Consider the following 11,230-nt stretch of genomic DNA (forward strand, 5'->3'; position numbering starts at 1 on the left):
ACTGCCTGGGAAGGTGAGAGCAGGTAGGGCGCACCTGAGGAGGAGGTGTAAAGAGAGGACCGAAAGTGAGAAAACAGCACAAAGTAACATGCTAGGAACCCGAAGCCTGTGGGACACCGAGGATAATCACATCGTCATGACCCACACCAGCTCCATCCCTTACTAGACTGATGCCTTAAAAGCCTGGTCAAAGAAGAAGTGTGCCCATTTTCAAACATAAATACTGTTGACTTCAGTCTCTACTGTCCTACACAAGATATCTGTCTTCCAACTAAAAATTACAAAATTTTCAAAAGGCACATCTTTCCACAATTCTCCTCTGCCTAAAAGCTTCTGAACGTAGCAAAGATGACCAGGAAGCCACAAACCTCCAGCTCACTTGTCAAACAACCAACCGTAAGTAAGAAAGAAGCAGGGAAGAGAAAGGCCTATTCAACCCCAGGTCCAGAGACAGAATCAACGTGCCAAGATAGCCACAAGAGTAAAAGATTTCCTCCAAGGAAGTTTGCGAAAGAAAGTCTATCCCAAATCAACCATGTCTTCAAGAAAACCTGGGAAAGGGAGAAGAAAAACCATTCCAGTCAGTGATACTTTTCTTCCTGGAGCCCCAAGCAACCAGGCTCCTCTTCTAGCCTTCTCCTCCTGGGGATGTGTTAGGGAAAGGGTGATGGGCCTCTGGTCACTGGATCAAAGCCTTGCTCCCTGGCGGAGAACAGTTCAGTAAGCTCCACACTCCCTCCCATAACCCCCTGCTTGTACTAATGCCAGTTGGCATAAAATTGTTCCTGATGCTGAGTGCTCATGAGGCGCCATGGATCTTTTTATTAGTCATAAACCCTGAATATAAGTTTTTCAGTTTCCTTGTCACTAGGAATTTTTGGCAGCACAACTCCGGCCCAAAGCCCACGGGGCAATTGTTCAACAGCACTACAATCAAAACTGTATAACTTTTTGCCTGTCTTTATCAGTGATACTAACTATCTTGCACAGTGACAGCTCCCAAGTTAGCACATCAAAGCACATCTTTTACCAGTGCTCCAAACTCAGGCAACCAGATGGCACCTCTGCTAAATGGTCCAAATTCAATGTGCCCAGAACAAACTCATTCTTCCCTCCATTCTCTAACCTCCCTGATCCTGCCATTGTCTTGGTTAATTGGGTCAGACATCTGAGCCTCATGCCCTGACTATTCCCTCCCAGGTACTCCCTTCTAACTTGCCAGGCTTCCAGGTACTTTCCTCTCCTTCCCTGGGCCATGGTTAATCACTGCTCCTCACTGATCTTCTCACCTCTAGCCTTGCTGCCTTCCATTCTATTCTCGCAAGTCTCACAAAATGGGCTTTCAAAATGCAGATCTGTTCACAGTTCTCCTCTGTTTAAAAGCTTCCAGACATAGCAAAGAGGACCAGGAAGCCACAAACTTCCAGCACAGTTGTCAAACAACCAACCGCAAGCAACACAAAAGGCAGAAAGAGAAAAAAGCTCACTTACCTCCAGGTTCTGAGGCAAAACCAAAGTGCCAAAGATAGTCACAAGAATAAAAACATCACATCAGGGAAGTTCCTGAAAAAAAAATCCTCTCCAAATCAACCATATTTTCAAGAAAACCTGGGAAAGGGAGATCAGTCACTATCATGGCTAAATGGGAAGCTCAAAGCGAGCCAGAGCAAGACAGAAAGAGTGGGGAGAACTCCTCCATTTCCAGGGTCTCCCTAGGCAGCCAGTCATTTCAGGACAAGGTCAGAGACCAAAGAACTAGTTGCAAAGTCTCCAGAGGTCAGACCACTGATAAATGGCCAACTATGTAAACAGAGATTGTCACATCAATGGGGTACTCCCATGACAATGACTAAAAAAGAAAAACAGCTGTGAAATTAAAAAAAATAAAACAAAAAGTGTTCAGTGAGTTCCAATTGTCCTCAAGGCAAACTCCTGACAAGACCTCTGTGGCTTGGTAACCTGGCTCCTGTGACCTTCCTGTTCCTAACTCCTCTCACCACCCTCACCTTCTCAAACCATAGCATTACTTAGAACACCCTACAAATGCTGTGTTCTCTCATGTGTAGACCTCCAAACACACCTCCCTTGCCTCACATCTTCACTTGCCAACTCTTATTCTTCCTGCACAGCTCAGTCCAGGCATTGTTCTCCCAAGAAACTTTTCCAGTTCCTCAAGGATGAGTGAGGATCCCCTTTTCCTCTGCTTTTATGTCACCCATGGTGCTCACCTCAATCACAGCCCACTCACACTGGACTGCAGTAGTCTTTAAAAAAAGAAGTAAAAACATTTATTGAGCACCTGCCATATACCAGGCACACTGCTAGCACTTTACACATATGATCTAAGTAAATCCTCACCACACCTTGGAGACAGGCAGACTCATTAGTCCAAAGGACTTAAGGGGCAGAATTTTACTTGAAAGGCATATTCCTAACAACTATGCAAGGAGGAAAGCTCTCCTTGAGGGCTTGAACCAGATCCTTTCATTGTGGCATCATGAGAGCAAAGTTACCACCCTTCTCTTTTTATCTGATCACTTTCGTTTACTCTGTTTATAGCAGAGTCTTACATTATACATTCAGAACACCACCATCTAAATCCTCTTTGGTGGAAGGGGGCTGGGTTGAACACTATTAAAAAGCAACTGCTATTAACCATTCTAGAAGTCTGCAAGATCCATGTGTGACATTTGTACAGTGCCTTTTAGTTTACTTCTGCCAAGATAATGGCACTGGACCTTCCACCCCCCAACTCCTCCCCCCCCCACCCCACCATGAGAGAAGCAAGGCGGGAACATTTAATTCTATCTTACAGAAGTGAGAAAGTGTTCACAGTGAGTGGTAGAGAGGTGAGACTCAAACCCAGGTGCTATGCCATGCTTTCTTCTGCAAGGGCTGGCTTTGCCTTCAGAAGCCCTTCTAGTCATCAACCATGTACAGGATTTGAAGATTTCCCTGTAGTGCCTGCAGTGCCTGAACATGCGAGGTGCTGACCACATCAACAGCTGAAAGGATTGCTCTTAGCAACAAGGCCAAATGTCTCAATGAAGCTTCCACTCACCTCCTTAGCTTCATCTTTCAAGCTGTTCCCACTCACATCCAGCCCTAAGGAATGCCTCTCTGTAGCTCCCCTTCTCATCACATACATCCCATTTTCCCCAGGACCCTCTACTCATCTGACTCAGCAAATACCTTTTCTTCTGGGAAGCCATCTCAATGACCTTGTTTCTTCTACTATGACTTGGGTGATGTGGCACATTTGAAAAGCAGCATGCCATAGTGAAAGGAGGTAGATGACCTGGGTTTTTAGTCTCAAATCTGCCTCTAATCTGCTGGGTGACACTGAGTAAGTCACTTTCCCTCTCTGGGCCTCTGTTTCTTTTTCTGTGAAATGGGAGAAATAGCTCCTGCCCTGTCCAAATCAGATGATGGACATGAATTGTGTGCTAATAAGCTTAAAAAGAGATTATGTTTAAAATACAAAGCAGTCACATCAAACCCTTTTTAAATATAGCCATAAGATCCCTCTCACTAATCACAAATCATGTTTCTCATGACTCAGTGAGACCTCATGGATCTATAGCCCTTATGAGAGCACCTTGCTATTATATATACACCACACTGCATAAGTCGGGTTCCAGAAGATGTTTTCTTCCATCTTCACTTGGCCATAGGAATGGATGATACCTCCCCTCCCATCCTAGAAGAGGCATTTGTGGATGAGGCAGCTCTGCACAGAGTTGGCAAATGCCATGGCCTCCTTGTCCTTCTGTAGCTCCTGCTACAATGAGTTCAGCACTAGGTAGCTGGGCAGCTGAGGAGATGCTCCTGGCAGTGGTGGGCCCTGAAAGGAGCCTCCCAAGAGTGTGGGTCCTGCCCTTAGCAGTACAGTCTGCATGTGATCTGGTACCCATCCACGTCCTTGTTTTCAACACTGGGACTCAGGTCTCCGTCTCTGCTGTCTAGGGTCTTGGCAACCCTTTCCCATCGCTGCCCATCTCTGCCTCCTGTGAACCAGCCTCAGACCCTGATTTTGGGGAGCTAGAGGCTGGGTTGGTAGGGCTCTGGCTACCCTCAATAGGTCCTTGGGATCCAGACCTGGTCCTGGCTCTCTAGGTCCAAGGACATTAAAAAATCAGAGTCCTCTATGGGGAACAAAGTGGGAGAGAACTTAACAGGTTCTAACTGCTACTTGTAGGCCCAGTTCTTATCTGCAGATGGGTTACCCTTAACAGTCAGAGTTCTTTTTGCTGCCCACAGATTCAGTTTTCTAGGACACACAGAGGCACTTTGTGCAAGAAGACATGGGTGTTTCTGAAGAAGCAAAATTTCACTTGGCAGGTTCCTGGGCCATAGACTTGGATGTCTCCATTCTCAAAGTTGCAATTGGTAAACTGGACATGACCTGATGTTGTCTTATACATAACAGGTGAGAACCAGGTCAACATGAAGAGGATATCTCACATGCGTATGGTTGAGCTGCGCTGATCTCACATGCATGTGGTTGAGCTGCGCTGATCACTTTGCCAGTTTCCCATACCCTGCAGTTTCCACCAGCACCTTCAGGATGATTTCACCTTGCTCTTCATAGACACCTGGGAAGAGCACAATTCAGTCATATAGGCTGGCCACGGCCAAAGCAGCGCTCAGGCTATCAAACTCATGGCCTGGCCGGACACTCGGGGTACATAATTCTCTTTTCTGGTGGAACAAAGGAAAGCAGATGGAGGACTCCAAGTCCAGGACATTCTTCTTGGTTCATGTCTTGGAGGCAAGGTAATGCTGCTTTGAAAGCTTCCGTCGGACTCAGGGTCCCCATCAGGTGGGTTGGGCCAGTTGGGGTGGCGGCACTCAGGGCAACCCAGACACAGCTGCTACTGTGGAGGGTACCGTTGAGACTGAAGATCAGTTCATACCAGGCCCTGCATACCAGGCTGCAGCCCGGGTCAGGAAAGTACAGGTAGGGTAAGAACATGGGCCACAGCTCCAGGCCTAGGTCACCTTGGAATCCAAGCGTGGGATCATGCTGGCTTGGATCTGCTCTAATATGGACATTGAGCTGTAGTGACCACACATCTTTGGACTGCGCAGGGCAGGTCTAAAATAGTGAAACCATATAGTTCCACTTCTCTTGGCCCTGCCACCAAGGTACGTTTATTGAAGGAAGAAAGGGAAGGGAAGGATAGGATAACACTGCACAATCATCAAAGAGCTAAGTTCTCTTTTAACCTCTTTTAGCAGGCGAGAAATCCATCTGACTCAAGGACATAAAGCTGGCAGAATCTGAATCCCGACTGACCCCAGAGTCCTGGTTCTTCAAATGGCTCTAGTCCTCGCGGGGAGCTCTCCAGAGCGCTCGTCCACGGGGATGCCCAGGCCGCCGCCACTGATCGCAGATGCCCTGAAAACTGCCCACTGACCCGCCGCTGCCGCCGGAGCCCAGCGCAGCCGTTAGGGCTGTGGCGCGCGGCCAACGGCAGGGCAGGCACGCCACGAGCCCCGCCTGGGGGAGGGCGGTGGCCCGGGGACCGGTGTGGGGCCCAATTTGTTAATGTTTAACGTTACCTAGTAAATAGATCCTCCGTGCAATTGCCAGGCATCATGTTTCTGTCTCAGTGGGTGGGAAGTACAAAGTGAAACAGTTTTCATTTACCTTAGAGGGAATGTCACTGGCATATTCCAAACCATGGGCACTAAAAAGGAAAAAAAGAAAAAAGAAAATCTTAAGGTGGCTGGCTCCTGAATCTTGGTAGTCACCTTCTTCCTCATCTATCACTCACCTTCTTCCAATGCTCTTACGTCTTATTGCTCATCTGTACAGTTCGTTGGCATAGGTAAAATATTATGTCCAGGCAACTAAAGTCTATTTGGACTCTATTGTGACAGAAGGTGAGAGAATTAACCTAAACCTGAGTAAGATCATAAATATTTGTCATGGTGTATTTCACAAGTGTAAACGTATTTTTCACATGGATAAAAATAATGTACTCACCAAGTCAATGTCCTTGTTCCATCTACCTGAAGCAGTATTGATCTGCTCTAGCAGAGTTATTATGCTCAGTCCATCAACTGAGATTGGGGCTACTTCTTGGTTTCCTCTCATGCAGTGGGAGCCATTTAATTTTTGTGGAGGAAAGACATGCAATTTAAGTGGGGCTTGAATAGGGACCACCACCATTCTTTATGTTTTTAAGGGTAGCACTAATTCCTATCATTTGCCATCTGTTCCCAGATTGTGATATGGTTTTAGATTTCCTATCTATTCCAGGAAAGGGGTAATTTAAAAGACATACATTTGATCTTTGCCACAGACCAAGGAGCTCACATATTTTTGTTGACAACCAAGAATGTCCGTTATATAAGTATGTGATTATACATCTGGGCATCATGGAAATATACACCAGATGGTGAATTAGCTGAGATCAAGAGTAAGTTGAACTTGGGCTGGGACTCCTTTTACAACAGGGGCACCCTCCAAAAAACTGGAATTATCCTTTGGAGGGCAGGCCCTTGTAGTATGCTCAAAATTTGTCTCTCCGGGTCAAGCGGTCAACCAAAGTTTTTATCTGGAAGTTTTAAGAAGATTGCATCACAATTTTCGAAAGGAACATCCCTAATTGTGACAAACAGGTGATTGGTTCTTTTACCATGACAATGCACCTGCCCTCACCATGCCGAGTATTGTTAACCAAAATGGTATGATCCTCGAACCCCACCCTCCCTATTCACCATGAGTGACTTTTTTTTTATTGTTTCCCCAGATGAAAAAAGTCCTCAAAAGAAAGCATTTTGCAGATATGAGAGAAGTGAAACAAAAACCAGCAGAAGTACTAAAGGCATCAAAATTGACAAGCTCAAAAACTGTTTTGAGCAGTGGAAAAAGTATCTTGATAGGTGCATTGCATCAGAGAGTACTCTGAAGGTGACTGAAGTTTAAACATGTTAGAATAAATTTACAATTTTTTATAAATAAATTCCATTTTGGTGGGTACCCCCTCATATTTTACTTGACTTTTGTGAGTCCCATACCCGAGGACATGGTGATGCCTTAGGAATCAATGCCAATTTGAACACTATGTCCAATAGTTTTCAAAATGACTAGTATTCTCCTTTTACACTGATGACTTACTGAGGAAAATGGCCTAAGATCCCCTTGGAGGAAAAAGGAGCTACTAGGGTAATTATTGTGATATATACATGCTGTGGTGTTGAAGGTTTTTGTTGGTTTTGTTTTTTGTTTTGTTTTTCTTTTGTCTTCAGGAGGACCTAGTTGTTCCATTAGCTAACAAGATCTGGGTCTGCAAATGATCTCAGCTCTGGAAACTGAGCATGGGATCATGACTTTTTTTTTTTTGAGTGGCTTTTCTAAACCTTTAGATCATGAATCTGAATTCTTTGGTTTGTATAAATGATGAAATATTCTAACTGGTTGTCTATCAATCTTTTGCATGGACCAATATGTCCAATCTTCTACCTGGAACAATATGTCCTAGTAACAATGCCCATAACTCTCTGGGAAATTCACTTCCAGGTGCTCCTCTGAATGTTGCTCATTATGATGTTTCTTGTGTCTGACTCTTAAGATCATGGCTTCTCTCATTTCAGTATCGTATTGCTCCCATTGCAATGTTTCCCATTGCAATCTAGTTTCCACAGTGATAACTCCTACTATCAGTACTGGCCTAGAGAAAACCACTGAGGATCTATCTCAATAGTAATGCTACTCTCACCAGTGAATTCCTTATTGATTTAGGAAATGATGTGTTCTCTAGGTTCTTCTATGGAACATAGCTTGGAGGTGGATGGTCTACCCTTATATAATATTTCTGATTTATAAGGTCATTTTTGTGAATGGTTTGATCCTTTCCTGGCTATCTGCTATGGAAATTCTTCAATTCTTACTTCATTTAGTGTGGCCATTTCATTTTTCCAAGTTTCCAGGAACATGTTAGCACTCTTTCTTGTGGCTTGTGCTAGGGTATTAATAACAACTGTCATACTGATAAATTCTCCCTTATCAATTTTATGTTCCAGAACTCTAGATCCATCAACCTCAATATCCTCAGGATTATGTCCCATATATACAATCTCCCAGTTTCTGCTGGTACATGCTACTTAGGTCCTACAGCTTCTTTGGCACATAGTCTTTCTCTTTCCCTGGCAAAAACAGCTATTCCTGAGTTGGGTTATGTTTTGGCTTGACTATAGTTATTGTCTGATATGCAGGAGAAGAGGTATAAGTTGATAAATGACCTGAAAGTAAAATGGTGTGAAAGTAAAATTGCAAGGCATTGTCTTCAAGCTGATGGGAGCACTCGTTGTTAACAGGAAGGAATATGCCACTTCTATAGACCCCGAAGGTTCAGAGGAAACTGAGTTTCAAATTTACCAACTGTATCATCCCAGAGGTCTTGATTCCAAGTTTCACTTATTTCTAATCAAGGTCCTGACTGTGGTGGAGTAGAACTGCCAGGGTTGAGAATTCATTTTCACTGTAGCTCCACTATCCTTTATAATTATGTCCTAGAACTGAGCCTAGCTTTTTCTGACCTCTGGCTAATGAAAATGAGAGATGAGAGTCTCTTAGGAATTAAGATGGCTGAATTCCTACTTTCAAATGGTGTTCCATCTATCTTTCTAAATAGTATTTTAGTGTCCTTCCAAACTAGTATTTCCTTCTCTTTGTCTTTTTCCTTTTCTCTGAATATAAGTGAGAATAATCTCAATTGATGCTGGTATCTGTGTGAGTATTTATTATTAAGGGACACGCCTCTTTGATTAAGTGTTTTTATAGCTGTGATTTCCTTGAGACAATTGCTTCATTCAAAGTAACTAATCATCAAGAAGACTCCTTGCTGGTAAGTAGCCAAATGGAAATCTTTTATATTAATTATTATAAAAAAAATAGCCATTTCTCTACTTTCAGTATGTGTCTGATCATATTTGTGTTATACTTTTCAAGACATTATCCAAATTAGCTTAAATAGTTTAATGCTTCATACTAAGAATTTTGATGATTTTTTTTCTTCCCAAAAAAGATAAGGAGAAAATTCCCTTTCCCTCTAGGTAATTTCTACATTTAAAATAGCGAATTCTTCTTTATTTTATTTTATACAAAATAACTCTTTAATTTAATTTAAACAGTTTATGGAGGTGTAATTGATATACAAAAAACTTCACATATTTAATGTATATGATGTGTTGGGGTTGAATATATGCATTCATCTGTGAAACCATCACTACAATCAAGGTAATAGACATGTCATCACCTCCAAAATGCTCCTCCTGCTACCCTTCTTTGTTGTGGTAGAGACACTTAGCTTAAGATCTACTTTCTTAACAATTTTTTAAAGTGTACTATGCAACACTGTTACCTATTGGCACTATGTTGTACAAAATATCTCTAGAATTTTTTTTGTTGCATAACTGACAGTTTAAAGCTGTTGAACAACTCCCCTCTGCACATTAATAAAAGTTGTTTGCCTTTTCTCATCATAACCAGTCACTATTTTCTCCTTTTCCAGTCCCTGGTAACTACCACTCTACACTCTGCTTTCATGAGTTTGAAATTTTTTGATTCCTCAAACAAGTGGGGTCCTGAAGCATTTGTCCTTCTGTGACTAACTTATTTCATTTAATATAATGCTGTCCAGGTTTGTTTATGTTGTGGTGGGATTTACCTTTTTTAAAGGATGAATAACACAAAGCAAAAGAAACCCTCAAGAGAGCAGGGAGACAACCCACAAAATGGGAAAAAGTATTTGCCAACTGTATATTTGACAAAGCCCTAACATCTAGGATCTACAAGGAACTCAAATGCACTGAAAGGGAAAAAAAACACAACAGTCCCATTAAAAAGTGGGTAAAAGACATGAATAGACACTTCTCAAAAGAAGGTATATGGGCAACCAACAGATACATGAAAAAGTGCTCAGCCTCACTTATCATCAGAGAAATGCAAATCAAAACCACACTGAGATACCACCTAACCCCAGTAAGAATGGCCATCATTAATAAAACAAACAACAACAGATGCTGGCAAGGATGCAGAGAAAAAAGAACACTTCTATACTGCTGGTGGGAATGCAAACTAGTGCAACCTCTTTGGAAGACAGTGTGGTGATTTCTGAAAGAACTAGAAATTGACCTTCCATATGACCCAGCAATTCCCCTGTTGAGAATATACCTGGAGGAACTCAAATCATTCTACAAAAAGATATCTGCACACATATGTTCACTGCAGCTCTATCCACAATAGCAAAAACATGGAACCAACCATGCTGCCCATTGACGCTGGACTGGATTTAAAAAACTGTGATACATATACACAATGGAATATTATACAGCCATAAAGAAGGACAAACATGGATTTCACAGCAACTTGGATGAATTTAGAGTCAATCATACTCAGTTATCTATCACAGAAACAAAGAACAGTGTCACATATGTTCTCACTCATAAGCCGACCTTGAACAATTATAATACTATAAGAAAGGGATTGGCAGTAGTGGGAAACTGTCAGGGGGGGTGAGATTGGCTGTTGAGGGAAAGTGCTAGGGGAGGGAGGGGCACACTTCATCAAAAAGAGTACCTGCATAATCAACGTTTGTATACCTAACCCTGAATTGTACCTCATAACTTTATAATTTGAAAAAAAGATGAATAACATTCCATTGTATATATACTTCACTTTAAAAATTGTTCATTTGCCGGTGACATTTTGGTTGTTTTTATTTCTTGACTACTGTGAATAATGCTACAATGAACATGAGAGTGAAGGTATTGATTCAAGATACATTCTTTGGAGATATACTCAAAAGTGGGACTGTAGTATAGCACAGAGGAAAACTTCTCCTTCACCTTCTAAAAGTTCACTGAAAAATCAACTGAAAAAAGATAGATTAGTAGGAGAAAAAGTATACAAATTTATTAATGTGTACAGGGGGAAAGTTACAGAGGGATTACCCCAATCCCTCAATGGGGTACAGAAGTTTATATACCCTTTTTCATAGGGGAAAGGGAGATGAGGATGTATAGATGATTTTAGGGAGTGAGTAAATGATTTCTAGAGGAATTTAGTGGACTTGAAAAATATACATAGCCTGGGACAAAATCTGTTGGGCCAGCAAGCAGACAATGTTTGTGACAAAGTTCTGTCCAGATGTGTTGAAAGACTTCAATCTTTCTTACTACAGTAGGGTTCTAGTCGATGAAAACCCAGATAATGGAC

The 11,230-nt window shown here is 42.3% G+C and overlaps 1 pseudogene; it reads right to left on the reverse strand.

Moving 5' to 3' along the window:
• Positions 1–3,586: 3,586 nt before the first annotated feature.
• LOC103254404 lies at positions 3,587–5,503 on the reverse strand (annotated as a pseudogene).
• Between the last annotated feature and the right edge of the window lie 5,727 nt (positions 5,504–11,230).

This window comes from Carlito syrichta, unplaced genomic scaffold (assembly GCF_000164805.1).
Source record: "Carlito syrichta isolate Samal-C Ts95f unplaced genomic scaffold, Tarsius_syrichta-2.0.1 Scaffold279216, whole genome shotgun sequence".
Classification (NCBI taxonomy): Eukaryota; Metazoa; Chordata; class Mammalia; order Primates; family Tarsiidae; genus Carlito; species Carlito syrichta.